The 20954-nt window shown below is 43.1% G+C and overlaps 2 long non-coding RNA genes across 3 annotated transcripts; both read right to left on the bottom strand.

Moving 5' to 3' along the window:
- Positions 1-4021: 4021 nt before the first annotated feature.
- LOC125722672 (uncharacterized) lies at positions 4022-7162 on the bottom strand. Of its 2 annotated transcripts, XR_007386505.1 has the most exons (4): positions 6892-7162; positions 6038-6103; positions 4770-5552; positions 4022-4665 (listed from the first exon to the last, which is right to left on the bottom strand). It is a non-coding gene; the product is annotated as an uncharacterized LOC125722672 (long non-coding RNA). The 2 variants fall into 2 exon arrangements; XR_007386504.1 differs by having other exon boundaries at positions 4022-5552; positions 6892-7161.
- A 5521-nt stretch (positions 7163-12683) lies between these two features.
- On the bottom strand, positions 12684-13942 carry LOC125722676 (uncharacterized). Its single transcript, XR_007386510.1, has 3 exons — positions 13916-13942; positions 13649-13739; positions 12684-12761 (listed from the first exon to the last, which is right to left on the bottom strand). It is a non-coding gene; the product is annotated as an uncharacterized LOC125722676 (long non-coding RNA).
- Between the last annotated feature and the right edge of the window lie 7012 nt (positions 13943-20954).

The following is a 20954-nucleotide window of genomic DNA, read 5'->3' as shown; positions in this document are numbered from 1 at the left end:
GTTCAATATTTATTAACTTATCAGCTCCATGAATAACGCACAAAGACTCAACTTCCCTCTGTTGCCTTCTTCTACTTCCCTCCAACTATATGCTACTACTGCCATCTAATGGTTGAATCCAAGCTACTACAGTACTGCACAACATGCAACCCCGGAGGATGGTAGAGACACAGAAGGCAACGTACCGTACGGGGTTTATTGTTGGGAACACGCAAACAGAACTGGAATCAGCAAGTACAATCGGAGTCCAAAAGCCAGTTCTACAGGTGGCATGCGAGACGCGGGACAAGTACAAGAGAGAGGTCCGGGTGGATCAGGATGGTATGGGATGGAATGGCAGCAAAGCAGGCGGATGGACCGGATCGGGGTAGACAGGAGGAAGACCGCCCTGTACTTCTTATGAAAACCCTCAACAATACCTTGCATGTAATGCAGCGCCAAGCAGAACTAAACAGGGAGTTGACGTAACTCAGGTGTGGCTGCTGCCGCTGCATTCTCCCGAGGGGGGCGTGACAATACAATGAATAATGAACATCTTTAAATCGGTAAAATACGATTTACGGATATATCATTATTCGTACGCCATAATTATTTAGAAATTTGACCGACATTTTCTGACCAATAATTGTACATTTTGCTCGATTAACCCTCTCTTACCTGATAATTTCAAGTGCGCTCTCATCTCCACTGCTGTCAGTGTCTAATTCTCCTCAAGTCTCTCGGCCACGTCACGCGAGCTGGAGGCATGTTTGGCGAGTCAGATTATCATGAGAAGGAAGAGATACATTGTGTTGTTCATATGTCATTGAAGAGACCTTGTTTCATGAACAATGAACTTTTATTTAACCACCAACATCTTCCATGCAAACCCACAACCTGCTCTGTGCCGTCGGTCTCCCTACCCCTTGTCTTTACCTCCTCCCAACCCTCCAGGTCTCTCTGCTGGTCACCAAAGGTACTGCACTACATATCAACACATCCCCCTTTCTTTAAAGCAGAGAACAAACATGCCTTAACATACCAAAATATTATATTGGCATTGTCAACGTCAGTATTCCCATTTTCATCATATCATTACTGTTTTTTTTTTTACATTTCACAATGCTTTCAAATAACACAAAACTCTTTAAAAAAAATAAACGCCCTAATTTTCACACCCTGCCAGCTAACAGCTCGTTCTAAGGCAATAACCGACACCATTGCTGCCTTTATTTGTAAAAATATCCAGCCTTACGGTGTAATAGATAACTGCTCCACATCTTGGAGCTGAGGTATCACATACCACATAGGAAGTTTTTCACCAGGAAATGAATCCCTGTTCTGTATGACAAAGTGAGACCGATAGCTGAGTGCCTAAAGAGCCGCAGTAACATATGATGTCACTGCACACTACATAAAAGTCTTTATTCCTGAGCATGTGTTACTGCATTACCGAAACTGAATGTTTGGTGTACAAAACGGAGATGGGTTTTTTTTTTCTTCAATGAAGTTGATTGTAATGAAAGTTTTTATCCGTGTTTTGTTGCAATGTCTTAGCAAGTTCACCTCTTTTTCCGTCCATGGAATTTTCAATGTGGTGATGTAATCCATCTAGCAAGTTCAAATTGCCCAGCTGTCTTGGCCGCTTTTGGGACAGGTGTGCACCACAAAGTTGTTGTTGAAAGTGATTACAGTTGATCTTTTTCTGCGGAGAGGAGATGCTTGAACAGGGTCAGTCAGAAATGCCCTTTATTGACATGTTCTTTAGGGTGCTTGTGGCAAGTGCTACAAGATGACCGACCTTGAAAGTGGTGACACCTTTGCTGTGATGGTCATACCTCCACATTCCTGGGGACTGGAGGAGGTATGTGGTATGGATTGTGCTTAATGTCATCCCTCTTTGCAGTTTATCTGCATTTCCCTGTTACAGTACTTGATGAGATGGTGTGTTTGATATTTCACTCAGGTGTGTCAAGAAGTGGAAATTTTGAAAAAAACCACGGCACAAGAACGTTGTGGGCTTCTCCCATTCTTTTGAAGACGATCTGTTCATGTATATTTTCATGGAGTTGTGCAGTAGGCAGGTGAGTCCCTGACTTTTGTAGACGTCTTACTAAGGCAAAGACTTTGTGATGGATCAGGCTGCCCCTGTTTCTCCCTGCCCAGACACTTGGTGACATCCTGAAAGCTCGCGGGACTCTGATTGACCCCGAAGTCCGCTATTAAATTCAACAGCTGATATCGGGGATAAAACACATCTACCGGCAATGTTATGTCCATAGGGAAATCTAGTTCGGTATGTGTACATGCACTCACGCTTTACTCAATTCTCTGTTTAATAATGCTGGCATTTCACATGGCATTGCGAGTGTAGCTCGTCTGGATTTCTGTGTAGTGTTCATTTATCAATTTGGTAAAGTCTGCAGTTTGGCAAAGTACACACGTGGACAAAATTGTTGGTACCCTTCAGTCAATGAAAGAAAAGCTCACAATGGTCACAGAAATAACTTTAATCTGACAAAAGTAATAATAAATTAAAATTCTATGAAATTTAACTAATAAAAGTCAGACATTGATTTTCAACCATGCTTCAACAGAATTAATAAAAAAAAAAAAAACTCATGAAACAGGCCTGGACAAAAATGATGGTACCCCTAGAAAAGACTGAAAATAATGTGACCAAAGGGACATGTTAATCCAAGGTGTGTCCACTAATTAGCATCACAGGTGTCTACAATCTTGTAATCAGTCAGTGGACCTATATATAGGGCTCCAGGTAGTCACTGTGTTGTTTGGTGACATGGTGTGTACCACACTCAACATGGACCAGAGGAAGCGAAGGAAAGAGTTGTCTCAGGAGATTAGAAAGAAAATTATAGACAAGCATGTCAAAGGTAAAGGCTATAAGACCATCTCGAAGCAGCTTGATGTTCCTGTGACTACAGTTGCACATATTATTCAGAAATTTAAGATCCATGGGACTGTAGCCAACCTCCCTGGACGTGGCCGCAGGAGGAAAATTGATGACAAATCAAAGAGACGGATAATACGAATGGTAACAAAAGAGCCCAGAAAAACTTCTAAAGAGATCCAAGGTGAACTTCAAGCTCAAGGAACATCAGTGTCAGATCGCACCATCCGTCGTTGTTTGAGCCAAAGTGGACTTCATGGGAGACGACCAAGGAGGACACCATTGTTGAAAACAAGTCATAAAAAAGCCAGACTGGAATTTGCCAAACTACATGTGGACAAGCCACAAAGATTCTGGGAGAATGTCCTATGGACAGATGAGACAAAAATTGAACTTTTTGCCAAGGCACATCAGCTCTATGTTCACAGACAGAAAAATGAAGGATATCAAGAAAAGAACACTGTCCCTTCTGTGAAACATGGAGGAGGCTCTGTTATGTTCTGGGGCTGCTTTGCTGCATCTGGCACAGGGTGTCTTGAATCTGTGCAGGGTACAATGAAATCTCAAGACTATCAAGGGATTCTAGAGAGAAATGTGCTGGCCAGTGTCAGAAAGCTTGGTCTCAGTCGCAGGTCATGGGTCTTGCAACGGGACAATGACCCAAAACACACAGCTAAAAACACCCAAGAATGGCTACGAGGAAAACATTGGACTATTCTAAAGTGGCCTTCTATGAGCCCTGACCTCAATCCTATTGAGCATCTTTGGAAAGAGCTGAAACATGCCGTCTGGAAAAGGCACCCTTCAAACCTGAGACAACTGGAGCAGTTTGCTCATGAGGAGTGGGCCAAAATACCTGCTGAGAAGTGCAGAAGTCTCATTGACAGTTACAGGAATCGTTTGATTGCAGTGATTGCCTCAAAAGGTTGTGCAACAAAATATTAAGTTAGGGGTACCATCATTTTTGTCCAGGCCTGTTTCATGAGTTTTTTTTATTTTTTTATTATTAATTCTGTTGAAGCATGGTTAAAAATCAATGTCTGACTTTTATTAGTTAAATTTCATAGAATTTATTTATTATTACTTTTGTCAGATTAAAGTTATTTCTGTGACCATTGTGACTTTTTTTCTTTCATTGACTGAAGGGTACCAACAATTTTGTCCACGTGTGTATTTGAGTCTATCCTTAATGCAAATTTGTTTGTCTTTCAGAAAACTTATTTGTCAGTGACCAAATGAAACTGAAAATTGGGGATTTCGGACTGGCGATCAAGCTGGAGCCGAGGGACAAGTAGGTGTTTTTTGCAGAATTCCTGGCTAAGCTTTCAAATTTGTTTATACAGCAAGCTAAAGCACATGTGCGCTTAACGTTTTCCATTTGTGTGTGTTGTAGAGAAGTGTGTGGTACTCCATGTTACATGGCTCCAGAAGTGTGGAAACGAGAGGGACATGGAACGGAAGCAGAAGTCTGGGCACTGGGCTGTGTCATGTACGTATACCCTATCAACCCTCCTCCCGGCCAAAGATCAGCATGGCTAATAAAATCTGTCTAACATTTTAAGAAGACAAGCGTCTAACATGCATAAATATGTTTTTTTTTTTTCTACTTGAAATAGAAAAGAAAAATGAATACTGGCACACAGTTGAGAGGAATTGCTCTTTTGGAAGCACAGCATTTTTATGTCAAATGTGAAAGACCTCAAACACCTTTGCTGCCTTTCTTACTACAGGTACCAGCTTCTGGTTGGGGAAATCCCATTCGATCACGACGATCGCTGTGAAATGATAAAGAACATCAAAGAAGCTAAATTTATTCTACACCAGAACCTCGGTATTGAAGCTGGGAAACTGATGGGCAAAATATTTCAAATCGACCCACGGGATCGCCCGTCACCGCAGAATATCCGTGGCCACAAGTTCTTCACAAAGGTTGGTCCACTTGCAAACTGGTGGGATGTGGATGATTAGCTGGTCTGCTGAGGTCACTGGTATTTACCCTTCCTATAAAATTACAGTAACATAAGATGGATGGATGGATGGGATTGGTTTGCTTAACTGATGCATGTTAAACCAACACCCTAGGGCTTCACTCCAAAGACACTGCCAGCTAGTAGCTGTGATTAAGCTGCGGCGCTTTAAGCAGTAAATCGATTTGTGAAGATTTTCAACTGGTTCATGCACCTGCTACAAAAGAAGCGATCCAGAGGTAAATTCCATCAGCATAAATCACACTAGTAGATCATCTCTCAGTTCCTCAGGCTCAGACGCTTGACCTGGCAAATCCATGCTTTCTCGCAGTTGAGCCTTTACTGGAGGATGCAAAGCAGAGCAGTCTTGAGATCCCCCAGCCTGTGGAGTCACGCCAAATTGACCTGGTCGAGTTGGTCAAAGCGGTTGAGGTAAAGATGTGCTATTCACAATAGTGAATCCTTGTCCTGTCCCATCTCTGTTACCATTCTGTAGCTTAAGCTTGTCTTGGTGTTTTGCATGGATAAAGCTGGGGTATACTGAATTAGTGTCGTCCTCCTTGGACCTTGTGAATGCCATGGTAACTGAAAACTCTATTTTTCTACACAGAGAGCTGTAGAGGAAGTACTGAGTAAGTGCAGTGAAGCCCTACCATTGAGTACCTCCCCCAACTTCCTGTCCACGCCAGTTCCAGCTTTATGGATAGGGATGAAAAATGGAAAGACATACACAGAAAATAAAATGCACAACCAAACATAATACACATTAACTGAATCTGTGAGCTTCAGTTTTATACCCTTAGTTTCTCTGATTAAAACTAGATTTAAATTCCTCTAACCAATTTACCCTATTTTAGGTTTAGTTACTGTATGTTTAGACTTTCATAGCTAAATTTAGAATCAATAACCAATTACGTCAAGATTAAATTGTAATTGGCCGTAGATTAGACTTAGGGATGTTTTTAGATTTAGGTTCACCAGTTCCAATATGTTTTTTGATTACCCTTCTTAGTCCAACTCCACTCAGGTGAAGAAAGGGTAAGTATATAACAACTTAAATGAAATACAAATTAGTTACGTAAACTGCATAAAACAATTTAACAGTCCTACCACAAATCCGGTAGTTAAATGAATATGAGTTGTCAACACAAGAATCGGTTTAGTTCCTTGGGTGACTCACCATCGACATCCAACGATATTCGAATGCAGCTCCAGGAAGTTTAGGTTCCCGCTAAAAGGACCTGACCTGCGTAAGCAAACAGGTATTATAATACACTACAATATTTACTATATCAGTCACTGTCTAATCATTACAGTTATAATTAATCAAATATATGACACTATATCAAAGAAAATACTTTTACACATAATGTCCTTTTTTTTGGAGGGGGTGGATCAGGGGGGGAGGGATTTTTTTTTTATTTGATTGATTGTTTGAACTTTCAAATATGTAAAATACATATTTGAAAATACATACCGAAGAGAGCAGACCTACTTAGTACGCATCCTCAGTTCTTCCAGTTTGTTGCATTTCAAATATATTAAATGTAAGAAAGTACAAGAATGTAAATTCCTTGATCCATGTGCATCTCATAAATGCCTTCCTAACCATGGATTTGGATACTTTATGCTGATGTTTTATTCGTGAATATAAAAATGATACTATTTGAAACCAATATTCTGTTTGTCATTTCCATTCTAAATGAACAACCAAGATTTTAAAATATATATCTAGAAAGAACGTGTATTAAAACATGTTGAAACACGAGGAATTTACAAAATGCAAATCTACAAACAAGTACGAGAACCATTTTTTTTTAAGTGGGCTAATCAACAAATAACCTTTCTTTAACAGGTACTCCGGAGAGATAAGTATTAGTTACCTTTCTTTTACAGCATAAAAAATTGTACATTCACTTCAATACCGAAATGTATTGAATTATATAATACACTCAAAATACAAATATTTCTAAACCAAATTACTAAATTGTGCCTCTTTACTGCACACACGTTTAGCGAATAAGGAAAATGTACCTCTGGTCAAAATGTGCTCACGCGGCTGCTCCGTGCCTCATGGGTGACTAGTAGCAGGAAAAAACGTTCAGCCATCACAACCAATGTTGTCTCGCTCTCTGAATATTTCTTTAATATTTCGGTGTATCTCCAAAAGAAAAAACTTTTTGCTCTTTGTAATACAGCTTGTTCACCGTCTAAGAAAACTACGTGACTACATTTTTTCAGGCAACCTGGAAAAACCGGAATATTCCTGTTCTTCACTGATGAGAGGGCGTGGCTTCACTCAAGCCAATTGAGTTTAACCTCTTAAATCCCAGATGGTTTTAACTACACTATTTTTCTGCATAAAACGCATGTTACATATTCAACTGTGTCTTTCTCATCTCTTTAGTGTTGTGTCTGTCTTTATTTGAAAAATGTGCATCGTTAATGTGTTTGGCACTCTCCTAAACGTCAATAACCAGAGACAGACAAATGGGAGGAAGTAAAAGACAAACAAAAAAAGTATCAAAATGACAGTGTTGCATTTTTTTAACACAGAAAGAGTCATTTCAACTTTACTGCCACCTATGAGTTAATGGCTGCCAATGTTTGTGTTAAGTGTCTGCAAATAAGTTTAACTCCGGTATCTTACTGAAAACGCGCCGCCTTCTGCCTGCTGTTATTCCGCTAAGATATAGGCGACTCTGGTAAGTAACAGGTAAAGTTGTCGTTTAAAGTAATGCAAATGTGCATTGCCGGTTAGTAATTGTTTTACTATATCACGTTACGTCATTTATAGTTGTAGTACAGTGCATTCTGAATCCATCCTAACTAGCCATCTAGCTCATGTGAACATGAAGCAGTACCGCCTTCCAGCTTGGTTTTGCAGAGGGGTTGGTTGCAAATGCAAACAATCCCTTAATGTCCGTGTGTTGTGTTCAGATGTGAAAATAAAAGATAACTGTCAAATTCACTGTTTATGTCCTATTGTACAAGATAGCACTGTAAAATAATTTGCTATGCATATGGATGCCCTGCATTGGTACTGGGATCCCGCGGGCCCCAACGGAAATCTCGCGGGAGCGGGCGGCTAAAAATAGACAGCGGATCCCAAGATTATTGGCAGGATGGAGAATGTAACTGATGTCATTTATTTTGTGTTATATATTCGTGTTTGTTCTGAGCCATTGTATTAAGTTGTGATGTTCAGCTAGTTTGAATGTATTTCTTTGAAATTGGGTTCAGGGTTATCTTTTGTTTTTAAGCTGATCTTGTTTGTTTATAATGATATTTAAACGTTTGTTGTATCAATTTGGTTATTGTTTTTTTTAATAACTGCAGATATTTGCACATTTGATTAGTTTTTGGGCTCAGTTTACATTTTTTCGTGATTTTTTGTTGAATTTGTTTTATTTATTCAGTTCTTGTTCTGCTGGAATAAGAATTGAATGCATATAAACTTATTTAATCATACAGTATATCCGTTAATGGATCTGCGGGTGCGGGCGGGATTGGACAGAAATATTGCGGGGGCGGGTGGGAGTGACAGAGACAGCCTGTGAGAGCGGGTTAAAAAAAAAACAGTCCTGCGCAGGGCTCTAACACTAGTGTTTGTTTTTAGTTCTTGATGCCCCCAGTCGGTAGCCCATGTATGTAAATATGTGGGTAGGATAACGGTTAAACCCCCCGATTCCCATGCAGCATTTGATCACAATTGATTGCATTCATGCTGGGAGGAGTCATCCTGTCTTAGCAGAGTCTCTCCTGAAGCTGTGTGTCAGCTTATTCTCCAGGTCTGACTAGTTTTTGTGTCGCTCCCCACACTTCTGTCACAGTAGATAGTCCTGCCTACCATGCGGCTTAATTAATGAAGCGGCTCTTTCCTTGCATCTAATAAATGTAGCAGCTATTTACTTGCATCTCTCACAGAAGCAGATGCTCCCTTACATTTGATCTACTACAGTTTTTTATAAGGTGTTTCCTTTGCTTTTGTCAGCCCTAATTCCCAAGTTTCTTTTGCAGTTTTTCCTGATATCTCTGCCACAGCTTCAGCTTCATTTTTTGCAGCCTCTCCTACACTGTCTGCTCTGGCTGCAGCTTTGGCTCCTTCAACCTCCCTCCTATAGCTCCTGCTGCAGCCAAAGCCCCCACAGCTACACCCACTATTCCTACTACTGCTCCTACACCTAATGCCCCAACCGCCTCAGCTTCTGCAGCTGCTGCCCCAAATGCCCCAGCTCACTCTCTCTTTCTCGTCTCTTGATCTCAGACTCCTCTGCTTTCTCTCCCCTCTCCTCCATCTCTTCTTTTGTCTTTTTTCACCTCCATCGCTATAGCGTCTGCTATTACCTGGAGTGATTTATTTGTGTAATGACAGGGAATCCTTATTCCCTGGCCTGCTATGTAGTTCAATGGGTTGTTTGAGCAGCTTAAAAGTTGACACCCTTCCAGGCATGGAAGAAGGCTGGACTTTGGTCTGTCTCACCTCTTTGTTTTAGGGTTTTATTTTATCATTGGTTTTTGGTGTATCCTGCTTGTGTCTTGTTTTTTCTGTGATAGCATAACATGGCACAGGCAAGGAAAAGAGTATAAAGTCTATATTCCTAGTATTTCGGTTTTGATTTTTTGTCAAGTGAAAGTCTTTATGACCATATATATGTGTGAGTAATTTGGTGATTATTGGTGGCTGTTTTGGTAATATGATGAAGACTGATGAAGTACCAGTACAGACTCTGTTTTGGAAAGGGGGGGGGGGGGGTTAATTGACGGAGACTGCTACATTCACTCACCTGGAGATAATGAGACTGAGGATTTAATGGGAATTCTGTCTTTTATCACGTGTGTATCTTCCTGGTCAGGATTGCGATGTTGATTGCTGTGTAGACTTTCTTATTGGTGCCGTGCTGTGATGAGCTGGAATGATTTATTGCTTTGAGAGCGTAACCTACCTTATTTCACGTGTGCTGTGCTGTTTTATCAGATGCCCTTAGTGTATGCGTGGGAATTGTGTGCTGCGAGGCATCCAACGTGAGCCCATTGATTAATGAAATAATTGAATAATAAAGTATTGTTATCGCCTCAGTTTCCCTGATTCTGAGTGGAGTATTCTGACCTACTGGACAAGACCGGGGTATAATTAAAGGTGGTGGCAGCTTAACCTGTTGTTTACCGAGGTTTAAATATCGCCCTCTAGTGGCAAGGAAAATCTATTACAGTACATTTAGTCACGTTAAGCCTTTTCCTTATAACATTTACATTTACAGTATTTGGCAGACACCCTTAGCCAGAGTGACTTACATAAGTGCTTCAAGACGCTGCGATGAATTTTTCCGATACTAGCTCAATAAGGACCCAAGCTATGAATACCATCTATCCGAACACTGTTAAGAAAGTGCAACAATTTTTTTTTTTTTGTACATATACACACACTCAAATGTGGGTTATAATGGGCGTCAATGGAGGGGAAAACGCTTAACGTAGTATAAAGTCCATATTCCTAGCATTTAATTTTTTTTTTTGTCAAGTGAAAGTATTTATGACCAGATATGTGTGTAAGAATTTTGGTGTCGCTATTTTGGTACATTAGACCACATTAACCCTTTTCACATTAAGCGTTTTAGAATGTCCCCAAATAAGATGACGGAACAGAAAGTGGAAACGCTGCTGCTTTGAAAAAGTCTACTGCTTAGAAAAATTTAAATAATTGCGTTACATAAAATGCACAGAAGGCTCGTGCATGTGAACAGGAACCTTCATTCCCAATAACATGTGAAACAGCGACCCTGAAGTCACACATTACGATGGTCACAAAATACGATGCAACACCTGCAAGGAGCTACCCAGCTCCGCCTGGACCCTTTGGAAATGCCAGACGGCGTTTTGGCCAGAGCGCACCGCGTACATTCTTTGTTGCTCTCGCGATTTTCGTTCTGTTTCATATAAGTATCTGCTGCTCAATGGTTGCCCATCTTCTTGCCCGAAGCGGGGCGACGCTGCTACGCCCCCTGCTGACCGAGACAAGCCAAGAAATATGAGCGCAGGACCAGTGTCACCGACAGAGCGGTATCACCACCATCCTGCGTAAAATGTCAACGTAGATAATGTGAGAATCCTCAGCACTACAGCTAAATATACGTTGGGACCTCATTCAGACCGTGCATGTGATATACACGTATGCTATACTTACACACTCAGTTTTCTGGCACAGAAAGGGAGGCAGGACGCCAGGAAACAGGAAAATGCAGGGTTTAATTAAAGCGAAAAGGAATGAACAAGCAGCAAACACAGATTGACAATATAATGACTAGTCTAGGGAAACAAACTGAAACGGGAACTAAATACATTGAACCAATGACAGGAATGAACATGTGGAATCCACACGGGGTAGATGAGGGGGCGTGGCCACATGGGAGGATCCGATGAGTGGGGAATGATACTTTCCTTCACAAAACGAATATGAAATTCTCTATTCTACTTTAAACAGGTGTCAGCTGAGGCCCAGCACTGTTTCAAAGTAAGAGATTTTTGTTGATCGTTTAATGATTAACAGTACTATAGTGCTTTTGAATACCAGTGATTGTTATGGCATCTGCTGCCAGGAAGGGTCTCAAGGCACTGGGTCCAGTGTATAACCACCCCTTCCAAATATAACCTTTTTCTGTTGCTGTGCTGTATTTGGTGCCAGTTAATCTTTGTCAAGAAGATACACACACTGGCCACACAGTTGCAGCACATTTGTCTGCTGTACCCTCATGATCCTGGGGGCGGCATGGTGGTGCAGTGGTTAGCACTGTTGCCTCACACCTCTGGGACCCTGGTTCGAGTCTCCGCCTGGGTTACATGTGTGTGGAGTTTGCATGTTCTCCCCATGTTGTCGTGGGGTTTCCTCCAGGTACTCCGGTTTCCCCCCACAGTCCAAAAACATGCTGAGGCTAATTGGAGTTACTAAATTGCCCGTAGGTGTGTATGTGTGAGTGAATGGTGTGTGAGTGTGCCCTGCGATGGGCTGGGCCTCCATCCTGGGTTGTTCCCTGCCTCGTGCCCATTGATTCCGGGATAGGCTCTGGACCCCCTGCGACCCAGTAAGAAAAGCAGTTTGGAAAATGGATGGATGGATGTACAAATGAATTAAATTATTTTGGAAAATGAACAACAGAGAATAAAAAGGTATTATCTGCATTTTACTGTGGTGCGCTCATAGCCATGTGATCAAATCTGGCCAAACCTGGCAGCTTCCCATGATTGTCAATCAGATCTGAATCTGCTGCTCTGGATGATAACAGGCCAGAGGATCTTTAGCCAGAGTCATTTTGCATTTATGGTTGATCTATGCAGGGACCAAGTGAGTTCAATGCAATGCAAAAACATGAACATTACATTTTAAGAGCCATATAGACATTCAAAATGATGATCTTTAAGGCTGCAAGCCATTATCACTGAAACATCACTGCGCTTTTCAGTGAGTTGTGGCTCCTTTGCTCAGTGCCGAGATGGAGGGGGGCACTCAGGAGCACCTTGATGGGAGAACTCCAGGACTGGGGCTCCACAGGCTGACCCCAAAGGGCCCTGCTGTCCCTCGGAGCCGGGAAATGCTGAACGTGGCCCCTGCTCTCAGTCCATGAGCTGGGCACACACAGCATATGTCGCGTGAAACATACATGTACATAAACACACATGTGGTGTTAAACACTTATGTGCATAAATATACACGTCATGTTAAACATACATATAAGCTCCTAAATATTCTGATATTATGACAGCTGATATTTGGAGAGGCAATCTCACCTCCTCTGTCCATGAAGTCCGTCGCTCTGACTGGGAGGCTCACTCTGGATTTCAGTTTGGGCTGGATATTTCTCCCCACAGGCAACAGCCTGCAGGGCCCAGAGAGGAGGCAGTGCCACCAACTGGCAAAACAGAGGTATGGCAGAGATGAAAGGTGCATCAAATCTTACAGCAGTCCTGACCAGTCGTGAAGGTCATTAAATATTAAGTGTGTATTTCTCAGAAACTGGAATGGAAATTTCACTTGAACTGCTTAATTACACAGGCATCGCACAGGCTGGGGCGGTGTTATAAATGTTAGGGAAACACACACACAGAGACACACATAGATATCAATACATTTGTATTCATATCTTTATGGGGACTCTCCATTCATTTCTATTGGCAAAATCCTAATCCTAACTATGACAACCTTAACCCCTACCCAGCCCTAACCTTAACCATAAGTAATACGGGACTTTTGGTATTTTAGTTCATCAATTGCATGGACAGACTTTTTATAACATTGAGTTTTCCATTGTGGGAACTGGAAAAATGTCCTCACAAGGTCAAAGTAACAGGTTTTCTCTCTCTCTCTCTCTCTCTCTCACACACACACACACACACACACACACACATAGTCTACTTAAAAGCTGAACTTACCTGTTAAATTACATTGGGACAGCTGACAGAATATTGATATTCTCAGAAACAGCACCTTAATCATTCTAGTAAAATGTCAAACAGTTTGGTGTCTGGGTGCTATGTGACCCAGATCATAACTGTAATACTCCTGTGTCCTGACATGCAGACACTCACAGCACGGCATCTGTGCAGGGGGCTGATGACAGCCATTGGCAGCTGATGATGGACACACTGCAGGCTGCAGAGAGCAGCCCGCCCACACAGCGATGGACCCGAGCAGCAGCTGGTGGCGTGTGCGGTGCCCGATATGAACCAGCACATGCAGCAGACACTTTTACAACATGTGGTTAGAGGTGAGACAACACAGATCACAGGCGTATCAAACCTTTGCAGTTCGTCCAGTTTGTGCAGCACTGTTGCGCCCCCTGTTGCTTGGAGGACTGGATGCGGTTGAGTAATGCTCCCTTTTCCACTCTCTGGTGCATATGTTAAGTATTGGTTAGGGGTCTGGTCGCAGTAACACAGGTAGGAAACTGAGTCAACTTTTTTTTTATTTGAACTAATAGGTGTTAGTGAAATGCATGACGTAATATGCTACTGGAAAAACATTGATAAAGCAGATAAAACAACAGCGGCAAATGGACACACTCACTGCAGTCTTCTGTTTTCTTGCATGACCTCCTGCAGCAAGAGGACCCTCTGTTGGAGGGTCAGTTTCAACCTTCCCTAGCAGCTCACTGCTGCCATCTACAGGTGGGAAGAGTCTTTAATGAATTAATTTATATAACAATCAATTCAGCTGCACAGTTTCACAAAAAAAAAAAAAAATTTAAACATACAGCAGGCAGAAACGGGTACAGAAGATCTTCTGGCCGATTCTTCCACTGAGGAAAGATGTTGTCGAAGCAGCATGTTCTCCCTGCGCAGCAAACAGCAGTAAATAGTGGCATTACTCGTGATTTGTGTATTCAGATACCATCCTTCACCCCAAAATCTGCCGATATTATACTTTGCCTTTTTTTTTTCAAGAGTGAATAACAAAATAAAATAAATCACATAAGCAGGTTCAGCTAAGCTCATAATGACCGATCCCAGGAACCAAACCTGAGCAGTTGCCAACACACCGCGGAGCCAATTTAGACTCACCAGTCAACCTATCCTGCACGCTTTTGGATTGTGGGAGGAAACTGGAGCCCCTGGCAAAAACCCCCACGCACATGGGGAGAGTGTGCAAACTCCACACAGAGAGGACCCAGGACCAAACCCAGAACCTTCTTGTTGTGAGGCAGAAGCACTAACCACCATGCTGCCCACGATCATTACATCGCATGTACAGTAATAATGCTGAGAGTTGCTTCAACTTAATTACACTGCAGAGACGTAAACTGTGCCTTATTGGCCCTTAAGCTCATAATCTCTTGATTTTCCTTTGAGAAGAGGCTTGGTCAGGCACCTGACAACTTGTTGCAACAGTCTCCTACAGTATGTATTCCATACCTATTATATCAGCCATTAATGCCACATACGAGTATAATTCTGCATACACTGTTATGGTCCATATAAATAACTAGATAATTTTCAATAATTAAAAATAAGAACCATATAGTATATAGTGTTGGCATGGTGGCCTCCCATTTCCAGGTATACAGGCCACTCGAACCCCAGCCATGTTCTGTGTGTGTGTGTGCCTCTGTGCCTGTCTGTATAGACATTGCATGTCATGAATACATCACATTAGAGATGGATTTATACCAAAATTTTGACTTTGATACTGATACCAGCTTTGGGATCTTGCTATTAAAGCTAAATCAATAATGTAAAATATTCCCATTTAAAAGTTATGTTGCCTTGAAATAAACAGGTTGATTTATCAATTGGGGTGGCATGGTGGTGCAGTGGTTAGCACTCTTGCCTCACACCTCTGGGACCCGGGTTTGAGTCTCCGCCTGGGTCACATGTGTGTGGAGTTTGCATGTTTTACCGATGGTGTCGTGGGGTTTCCTCCGGGTACTCTGGTTTCCCCGCATGGTCCAAAAACATGCTGAGGCTAATTGGAGTTGCTAAATTGCCCGTAGGAATGCATGTGAGAGTGAGTGTGCCCTGCAATGGGCTGGCCCCCCATCCCGGGTTGTTACCTGCCTCGTGCCCATTGCTTACGGGATAGGCTCCGGATCCCCCGCGACCCAGTAGGATAAGTTTGGGAAATGGATGGATAGATGGATATACAGACAAATTAAGTAGGTTTTTACATATATAATGACAGCATACAGTTTTTAAAAGATAGCAAAATTCTTCTTGTGTGCATCCATCCATCACTTTTGTTATTCACAATGTTCAGAGATCGCATTGTGAGGGCAACTTATGCTCCTCCCTCCACTCAAAGTCAGCTATTTGTGAAATAAGAGACAGAACATTTGAATTCACAGCTTGTCTTTTTGCTCCTTTCTCCACCTTGAAGCCCCTTTCTGGGTTAATTTGGTGATTTACATATCTTTTCAAGCATGTAAATGCACTGTCACAAAAATGGCACTTAAATGCTGCAAACTTGACATCTCAAAATGTTGAAAGAACAGTTGCTCATTACAATGAACTTACTTTGACATTGAGACATTGACATTCATGATCATGAAATAAAAAGCTTGCTGTCAGAGGTAGGGGAAGAAGATGTGCAATTGTATTTCAGACAGCTGTACAATTTTAAAATAGTGTCTATAGCAATGTTTACATATTCTTTAGTGTCAGGTTCGCCGCGGGCGCTGGGGAGCGGGTGATCGCTTAGGCAGGCAGAGGGAGCACCTGCTCGGGCTGCGCTGGAGCCGCGGGCAGAGGGAGCGCCTGCTCGGGCTGCGCTGGAGCCGCGGGCAGAGGGAGCGCCTGCTCGGGCTGCGCTGGAGCCGCGGGCAGAGGGAGCGCCTGCTCGGGAGCGGCGGGCAAAGGGAGCGCCTGCTCGGGAGCCGTGGGCAGAGGGAGCGCCTGCTCGGGAGCCGCGGGCAGAGGGAGCGCCTGCTCGGGAGCGGCGGGCAGAGGGAGCGCCTGCTCGGGAGCGGCGGGCAGAGGGAGCGCCTGCTCGGGAGCGGCGGGCAGAGGGAGCGCCTGCTCGGGAGCCGCGGGCAGAGGGAGCGCCTGCTCGGGAGCCGCGGGCAGAGGGAGCGCCTGCTCGGGAGCCGCGGGCAGAGGGAGCGCCTGCTCGGGCTGCGCTGGAGCCGCGGGCACAGGAGGCGGCGGCTCGAGCTTCGTAGCAGGGGCCGGGGCTCTCCGGATCTGGATCAGCCTCCTGAGGCCCTCTACTAATCTCTCCAGATTCTCCTGCAGAGAGGCGGGAGGGGATGCAGCGAAGTCACGCTGTAGCTGCGCAGCGAGCTGGTCCTCCTCTGGGAGCCTTGTATGGCCGGCTCGTCCATTACCCTCCAATAAAGTCCCTGGAGGGTGAAGTATCGATTCGCGAGGGCCGCGTGCGTAACTGGAACCACCAGCGGAGGCGCAGCGGTTGCAGCTGGCAGAGGAGAAGGGAGTGCCTCAGGCTGGGCGGCTGCAGGCGGCGGGACCTCCAGGTCCCGCACAGGAGAGACGGGCGTGGCCCCTTTAAGGGTGCGGGGCACCCGCGGGATAGCGTCCCGCACCACTCTGGCCCCTCTATTAGCCAGCCTCTCGGGCCGGAAGTAATACCGCTCGAGGGGCGGCTGCAGCTCCTCGGTGACCGGCTCCCGTTCATGGAGCAGGAGGAGTTCCTCCTCCTACTTGCTCCCAAAGCCTGGCGAGAGAGGAAGCTCCCAGGCTGATCGTCGGCTCATCGGGTCTCCTTCTCCTCTGCTTTCTCTTCTTGTGGTCCGTCATTCTGTCAGGATCGCCGGTTAACGGGTGCGGCGAACAGGTAGACAGACGGGCAGGAAACAGGCAAGGCAGGCAGGCAGGATACGGGGAAAAACGGGGATTTATTTCGGTAACGGGGACTTGGAAACATCTGACGCAGACTAACATCAGTGACAGACCAGGAACCAATGTAAGACACGGACTGAAATACACAAGGCTGGGCAAACATAATCAGACACAGCTGGGTACGATCAGGAAAGCACACGTGCGTGGCACACACGAGAATCGTACGAGCTGGGCGTGACAATTTAGTAAGTCTTGTCAGTTCTCCTTATGAGATATTCAGCTTGTGCGTTTTTGAAAAGCTTGATATTATATTAATGTTTGGATGAAGAAATAATTCACTGTAAAAATAAATGTTTTCAGTCCAATATCAGATTGTGGCTTCAGAGTTTAAGGAAAACCTGGACAAAGCTGTTGAAAGATGTGAGAACCTCCTGATACTAGCTGGATGTCTGCAAAGCATCACTGTCAGCAATAAAAACGAACTGGTGCAAGACATCATTAATTGGTTTGTCCTTCAGCACAAGGACACACTTTGAAAGGTGTGTTCCTCATTATGTATTATCCATGTTCAAAGTTTTTAGGCCATTCAAAATTAGTGGTTTTTTTCCCTATTTTATAGGTTCCAGGATGGTCTTTGTTGCCGTGGACTACTGGATGCTATCCAGAGCCATCCAGGCGTATTCAGAACAGTATTTACAAAGATCAACGAAAAGCTTGAGAGTATTGAACAGCTGTTTACAGAACAAAGGTCTGAGCGAGGGAGCGACACATACGAAAATGAAGCCATCTGCCATTGGAGAGACTATCTCTTGGATGCTAAGAGTAAGTATTCCTCAACCACAATTAGAACCAAACTTAGAAGGATGTGGAATTCTAAAGAATGATAATTCTTCATAAAATCAGCACTCTATCCATCCATCCATCCATTTTCCAAACCGCTTATCCTACTGGATCGCGGGGGGCCCGGAGCCTATCCCGGAAACAATGGGCACGAGGCAGGGAACAACCCAGGATGGGGGGCCAGCCCATCGCAGGGCACACTCACACACCATTCACTCACACATGCACACCTATGGGTAATTTAGCAACTCCAATTAGCCTCAGCATGTTTTTGGACTGTGGGGGGAAACCCCACGACGACATGGGGAGAACATGCAAACTCCACATACATGTGACCCAGGCGGGGACTCGAACCCGGGTCCTATGGAATATTATTTAGTACTGTATAACATAGAATACAAGTATTATGATATTATTAAAAAGTATGCCAAATATCCATGATGTAATCATTACAATATAAACATTATAATGTAATCAACACAATGTAATCAACTGAGTATGTATTTGCACCTTTTGTTAGTCTGAGATTCTGTTAGCTACTTTATGTTAGTCCTGAATCTATGAATATTCACTTTTATTAGCGTATATTTTATCACTATGTTAAAGGACAAATATATTATCAACCTTTTAGTTAGACAATGTGTAAAAGGCTGAAACTGCCTAGGTTTACTACTGAAGGAAGGGATTCGCCTGAGTTCACGGCTGAGTATTTTTAAAAAACCAAGTGGAGCTGCTCACGCCACCATTATGTTCAGCCGAGAGACCAAACGGTAAAAGAAATGATGGACAAACTTATCACCTAGGGGTGTGGATTTAAGGGAAAAAACAATTATTGTGAATGGCTGAAGGAATGATGATGCTTAAGTGACGAGATATTGTTAAATGATAAGAACTTATAAAAATTTGTGTAAAACAGTACTGGACACACTTTTACGTGTCTAGCCTTGGTTGTAACTTCATTGTTGCAATAAAGACTGAATTCTGGATACTGCACAAGCGGACCTCTGACTTCTGATTTGGCGGAGAAGGAGAAATAACCACGACAGTCCCAGAGGTGTGAGGCGACAGTGCTAACCACTGCACCACCATGCCGCCCCCTATCAGCACTCTAACCACATATATTTAAGTACCATTCAGCCTTATTTACTTTATACATGAAGCCTGGCAAAAGCAGCCAGCCTTTACGGACACTGGAGGACATCCTTATTTTTGCCACCGGAAGTGACAGCATTCCAGCTCTTGGCTGTAACCCTGCACCTACACTTGATTTTCTTCATCATTCTTCAAGGTTCCCTCAAGCCAGCACTTGTTCAAACATCTTAAAAATATCATGCCATGCCTCATATGAAGATTTCAAATGCGACATGGACTTTGGAATTAAGAATTCGCCTGGTTTTGGAATGGCTTGTTTACGCGTAGTTGATGTTGCATTGTATGAAATTTTTACAGTTTAAAACCCAGCAGTATTCTTCACTAACACTACTGGTTCACAGATTCAAGAAAGTTTTTAATAACTGAGGCTTTGTTATTGGTGCCAGCTTTTAGATACATGATTTTTCTGCTGTATCCACCAATTCTGTCACGCCCGGCTCGTCCGCTCCTCGTGTGTGACACGCCCCCTCATTATCCACGTGTGCTTCCCTGATCTTGCCCAGCTGTGTCGCCCAGTCCCGTCTATTTCAGTCCATGTCTTGTCCGTCATGGATGTTAGTCGATGTCAGATGTTTCCTGGTCCCTGTACCGTGAATAAATTCCCGTTTTTCCCCGTATTCCGTCTGCTTGCCTGCTTCCTGCCCGTCTGCCTGCCCGTGCGATCACCCCCTTCACCGGCGATCACAACAAATTCCTCCTTGGATTATAATCCTCCACCTATTAAAAAATAAAGAAATCATTTAATATATATATATTTTATATTAATTTTGTAACTATATTAAGATGATCTGGTCAAATTGAAGCAGCAGTTTGATTTTCAGTAATAGAAATGTTCATAATATTTATGTAAATTGTTTATTACTAACTTGATTAACTTGTGATTGCCATCAACGTGCCAGAGTGCCCATGGCGATGGTACACTATAGCCTCCTCACTTGATGGTGTTAATTGTCAGGCCCCTTAAGAAAACACCAATGGGATTGACAGCCCTCATAACTTCCCTTAGCCTCTTTTTCTGCACCCTAAATTTTGAAAGACATAAAAAAGATGAATTGGTAATTCAAATTACTACAGACAGTAGTGAATGTACAGTATGTGCTGCAGTTACCTGCATACGTTCTGAGGCAAGCAAATATATATATATTTATAAAAAACTAAATTTGTTGTTTGATTATAGACAAATATGGTTGATGCTTAAGATTTATCTAAAACTTACCTCACTCCCATACTGCAAAGAAACCCTGACACGTTATTGTAGCCTGAATCTGGAAACTCTGTGATCACATTTGTCACCAGGTTATGCAGGTCTTCCTCAGATATTGATAAGTGCTATGGATTGAAAGTCCATGTTCTTCCATTCTTCTGTGGACAGTTCTTGTACTAATACCCAACATTTCTTCTATCTGTGGAACTGAGAAGTTATGGTCCAGGAAAAACTCCAGCTGATCTTTGGTGACATTAATTTTAGGTTGACCTCTAGTACCTGTATGACTTGGTGTTACAACAAAACCTGTGCAGACATTTTTGGGTTCACAGTTCAAGAGCAGCTTTGCTCTTGACAAGTTTTCTAAAACTAAATCAGTTTCACGTTTCAGAAAAGATCTGATTAGAGTAGTTTCTATCTGTTCTATTCTATAGTAAATAAAATCACTGTCATCAAGAATTGGATTCTCAAGGTAGCGGACTGTGTTTTTAAGGACATCTGCAATACTGTCCAAATAATCTTGAGGAAGCCCTTGGAATCTGTAACAATGTAGAACATATTATTAATTAACACCAGTATACCCCCACACTGCTTAATTACTGAATTTACGTCTCCAATC

Source organism: Brienomyrus brachyistius, unplaced genomic scaffold (genome assembly GCF_023856365.1).
Source record: "Brienomyrus brachyistius isolate T26 unplaced genomic scaffold, BBRACH_0.4 scaffold41, whole genome shotgun sequence".
Classification (NCBI taxonomy): Eukaryota; Metazoa; Chordata; class Actinopteri; order Osteoglossiformes; family Mormyridae; genus Brienomyrus; species Brienomyrus brachyistius.
Note: the sequence above shows the minus strand (reverse complement) of the source record. Positions and strands in the feature narration are given on the sequence as shown.